We start from the raw sequence: 5,312 nt of genomic DNA on the forward strand, positions 1-5,312 counted from the left end.
CACACACACACCACACATCACACACACACACACACACACAACACACAACACACACACACACACACACACACACACACACACACCCACCAGGGGCTGTCCCCAGCTCTCCCAATTCTACCTAATTGGCCACGGAGTGTAGCTGATGTCCTGTCCGCATCACTAGTCCCTCTCTCATCCTACATCTGTCTCCCTCTGGCATTGAGAAGTCTACAGTAGGAAACATCCTTAGATTGGATCCTACTCTGATATACTGTAGTGAAAGCAAAAGGAACACATTGTGTCGTTACATTGGACCTATTTTTCCCCACCATCGTCCTACAAGAGGGCCTAGTTAGCTGTCCCCGTTTTCTCTCCATATCGCAGGCCCAGTATAGTTGTTTTTCTGGTTACGTGTGTGTGTGTGTGTGTGTGTGGGGTAGTCTTTGACAGTACCGTTAGTTACAGAATGAAGGATGTGCCTGACAAGCCTCAAAGAACAGCCAAGGACATCATTGTTTCCTGTTCCTGTATTATTTAGTAGCTACAGTCCCGGTTGTCTTCCAGTAAAACCGCAGCGGTGGAGAAAGAATACATTTTAACAGGCTGAAGTCTCATTCTGCTAGGGAGATGGTATTTGTTGTTCTTGTAAATCGGTGTGAATCCACTCATTAGCCCTAATGGATATAGTATTGGTACATGCGTACCACAACTGTTTTGTTTGTGTCTTTTGTGAAAGCCATTCGATTGTGATTCTCTGTCCCACGCACGTCTGCAGGGACCTATTTCACTACGCAACCCACATATCACACAGAGTGTTAGAACTCTTTGTTGTATCTTTTTTTAAATCAATTTCTTTGTGTCCAACCACACCATCCTTCCTCTCAACCCATTCAACTGTAATCAGATACCCACTAACCACCATAAGCCAACTGTTAACTCTCTTGTTTAAGACTGTTGTTTAGTATTTTCTCTCTGTTCTCTCCCTCACCCCACCCCCTACAGTATAGCCAATCAACTTAATCAGATACCCACCATAGCCAGGGCCAAATCTATGTTTCACAATTGAATTCCCCACTTAATGTAGCCGCTCCTCTGTGACCTCTGAAAGAAGTGAGGCCCTGATAAGTGCAACCACTGATATTGCCGTATTTGATTTTCCTCCATTCCGGCTCTGGCTTGAGCCCTCCTCGAGCCATCAGTTTCATGGTTTCATTTTGCACCGCCACCATAAAAATAACAGCCCCAATGAAACATGCCCCAGGGGAAAACAGTTTTCCTCTCTGTCTTCAATTTTTTTTTAATCAGTGTTTGTTCACCTGCTTCTCAGGTTTACTGTTGGAGGACAGAAATAGAAACATGTTTGGGTGTGGCCGAGTGCATAAAGTAGGTGATTTGGTTGTGCCCTGACTGCCACAACCTTCACTGTTTTAGTAGAAAGGATCTTACTGCTGAAATGAATTGCACCTTTTGTGTGTTTCCTGTTGACTATCACTTGGGGAACAGAGTAGTCCTTCTCCACCCTGACAGGGGTCTGGGACTAGGACCTTGGCTGTGGCTCTCTACCACTACAGACACAGACCGTGAAGGAAACGGCAGCCACCAGGAAAGTGATTATTCAATAGATAAAAACAAATTTATGTTTGCTCCCTGTCAGAGTTCATATCCACGGGAAGGATGTTGGATAAGAGGAGCCGCGTGATTTAGACACCCTTTGCTTTGGAGACTCGTAACATATGCTCTCTCTCTCTCCCTCTCTCTCTCCCTCCATCCCTCTTTTCTTCGCTCTCTCTCTCCCCCTCCATCCCTCTTTCTCTCTCTCTCTGAATTGAGTTATCTTTGGCGTGGAGAGTAAGTTATTATAGCGGGTTGAGGGTGACAGAGATGAAGATAAATGGAGGGGGAAATCCAATTACCTTTTAGTGTTCTCTATCTAATGGGATCCTTACGTGGAAGAGATCTGCAGATCGCATGGCCACGGTCCTCCTACTACGATGAGAGTTTGTTTTTTACAGCATCCTTTCATTAAGGAGAATGTGGTGGGTTGCGAGGCCACGAGAGCAGAGGAGGTCAGAGATACGGAAGACCCAGATCATTTATTTTATCTCCCTCTTCTGTTGCACTCTGTCTTTTTTTATACCCCACGGTTGATTCTTTAAGAGTGAGGAAGACCCAGGTCTTTTCTTTTATCCGCCTCTCCTTCTTTCTCTCTCTCCAACTTTCTTTTTATATACCCAGTCGTTGATTCATCCCCCAGCCGCTGTAATAACGACTAATTGAATTGACTCTCTCTCTAGATGCTATAAAAGCCGGGCGATCCAGCTAGCGATATCTCCGTAATTAGCGACTTAGCGTCATTCTCCCCCTGTCTGGCTTGTAAGGCGATCCCTCTCCTTCTCCTCTCGCCTCAGAGTTAATGACATTAACATTGAGCTGATATCATTATATTCCATCATGACAGCGTCGTTAGCACCAACGCCCCCACACAGTGTACTGAGCTTACTCTTCCTCACAGATCACAGCCATGGACAGGACACACACAAAGAATTGACTGCACACTTAACGTTTGAAACGCCATGGAACGGAGGGCGACACAATTACATTTTGAAGTGAAAGAAAATGAACACATGACAGTTAAACATTTTGGCTATTTATAACACAATAAACAAAGCCAACAGTCTGTGCTTCGGTGCTATAATGTAACCTGCTGTAAAGGAAAACAGCTCCGTTCTGGTCAAGAACAAACACTGCCGTTTATAGAGTTGCTTGACCAAATGTGGTTATCTTCATAGGTCTATAAACCATCTGTTTCAGTGTGAGAGAATTCCACAACAAACTGTTTCAATGTCAGAGGTAGGTTGTGACCCCAATCTCCCATACCGTCTAGAAGAGCCCCTGCAGGTCACCACTCTGGCTGTAGCCCGCAGGCGTCAGGTGCCACCATCTGACACATTGTTTACAACGTATCAACACACAACACTCATCGCTCTGACCGACAGTCGTCACCTGTCAAAGGCGGTCACAGCGGTGACTTCTAGACGACAGCTGTAGAGCTGGGAGTACAGCCATCTCACTATGGTGCTGGTGAGACCCTCTGGGTAATGACGGGGAGGCTTGTTAGCTGTTGCTGGAGTCATTATTAGTGGGATTCGTTTGGATTCAGTAGTTTGATTCGTATATTATGACAGGATAAAGCAAGAGATTCAACTTACCCAGCAGTATTCTAAATCTCTGTCTACCTGTATTTTTTAGGAAAGGCATTGATGTTTATGGTAGGTACACATTGGTGCAACGACAGTGCTTAAATCACCCGTTTGGCGAAGTAGGCTGTGATTCAATGACAAATTAACAGGCACCGCATCGATTATATGCAACGCAGGACAAGCTAGATAAACTAGTAATATCATCAACCATTGTAGTTAATTAACTAGTGATATGTTAAGATTATTTGTTTTTTATAAGATACATTTAATGCTAGCTAGCACCTTACCTTGGTTCCTTGCTGCACCACATAACAGGTAGTCAGCCTGCCACGCAGTCTCCTCGTGGAGTGCAATGTAATCGGCCATAATCAGTGTCCAAAAGGCCGATACGATTGTTATGAAAACTTGAAATCGGCCCTAATTAATCACCCATTCCGATTAATCGGTCGACTTCTAATACTTACCCAGCAGTATTCTATATCTCTGTCTACCCTACCCCAGAGAAGAGTACTTACCCAACAGTATTCTATATATCTGTCTACCTCTACCCTCAGAGAGAGAGTACTTACCCAGCAGTATTCTATATCTGTCTACCTCTACCCTCAGAAGAGGAGTATTACCCAGCAGTATTCTATATCTCTTGTCTACCTCTACCCTCAGAGAGAAGTACTTACCCAGCAGTATTCTATATATCTGTCTACCTCTACCCTCAGAGAGAGAGTACTTACCCAGCAGTATTCTATATCTCTGTCTACCTCTACCCTCAGAGAGAGATACTTACCCAGCAGTATTCTATATCTCTGTTACCTCTACCCTCAGAGAGAAGTACTTACCCAGCAGTATTCTATATCTCTGTTACCTCTACCCTCAGAGAGAGAGTACTTACCCAGCAGTATTCTATATCCTCTGTCTTACCTCTACCCTCAGAGAGAGAGTACTTACCCAGCAGTATTCTATATCTCTCTGTCTACCTCTACCCATCAGAGAGAGCGAGTACTTACCCAGCAGTATTCATATCTCTGTCTACCTCTACCCTCAGAGAAGGAGAGAGAGGAGAGAAGACTACCAGCAGTATTTATATCTCTGTCTACCTCTACCCTCAGAGAGAATGACGCTAAGTCGCTAATTACGGAGATATCGCTAGCTGGATCGCCCGGCTTTTATAGCATCTAGAGAGAGAGTCAATTCAATTAGTCGTATATTACAGCGGCTGGGGGATGAATCAACGACTGGGTATAAAAAAGAAAGTTGGAGAGAGAGAAAGAAGGAGAGGCGGATAAAAGRAAAGACCTGGGTCTTCCTCACTCTTAAAGAATCAACCGTGGGGTATAAAAAAGACAGAGTGCAACAGAAAGAGGGAGATAAAATAAATGATCTGGGTCTTCCGTATCGCTGACCTCCTCTGCTCTCGTGGCCYCGCAACCCACCACATTTCATCCTTAATGAAAGGATGCTGTAAAAAAAAAAAACTCTCATCGTAGTAGGAGGGCCGTGGCCATGCGATCTGCAGATCTYTTCCACGTTAAGGATCCCATTAGATAGAGAACACTAAAAGGTAATTGGATTTCCCCCTCCAGTTATCTTCATCTCTGTCACCCTCAACCCGCTATAATAACTTACTCTCCACGCCAAAGATAACTCAATTCAGAGAGAGAGAGAAAGAGGGATGGAGGGGGAGAGAGAGAGCGAAAGAAAGAGGGATGGAGGGAGAGAGAGAGGGAGAGAGAGAGAGCATATGTTACGAGTCTCCAAAGCAAAGGGTGTCTAAATCACGCGGCTCCTCTATCACATCCTTCCCGTGGATATGAACTCTGACAGGGAGCAAACATAAATTTGTTTTTATCTATTGAATAATTCACTTTCCTGGTGGCTGCCGTTTCCTTCTTCACGGTCTGTGTCTGTAGTGGTAGAGAGCCACAGCCAAAGGTCCTAGTCCCAGACCCCTGTCAGGGTGGAGAAGGACTACTCTGTTCCCCAAGTGATAGTCAACAGGAAACACACAAAAGGTGCAATTCATTTCAGCAGTAAGATCCTTTCTAACTAAAACAGTGAAGGTTGTGGCAGTCAGGGCACAACCAAATCACCTACTTTATGCACTCGGCCACAAAACACCACAAAACATTTTCCTATGTC

At 44.7% G+C, this 5,312-nt stretch overlaps 1 protein-coding gene across 1 annotated transcript in view; it reads right to left on the reverse strand.

Annotated features, from left to right (window-relative positions):
- Positions 1 to 5,312, reverse strand: part of LOC111958301 (lipopolysaccharide-responsive and beige-like anchor protein) — a 226,055-nt gene that overhangs the window by 46,277 nt on the left and 174,466 nt on the right.

This window comes from Salvelinus sp. IW2-2015, linkage group LG34 (genome assembly GCF_002910315.2).
Source record: "Salvelinus sp. IW2-2015 linkage group LG34, ASM291031v2, whole genome shotgun sequence".
NCBI lineage: Eukaryota > Metazoa > Chordata > Actinopteri > Salmoniformes > Salmonidae > Salvelinus > Salvelinus sp. IW2-2015.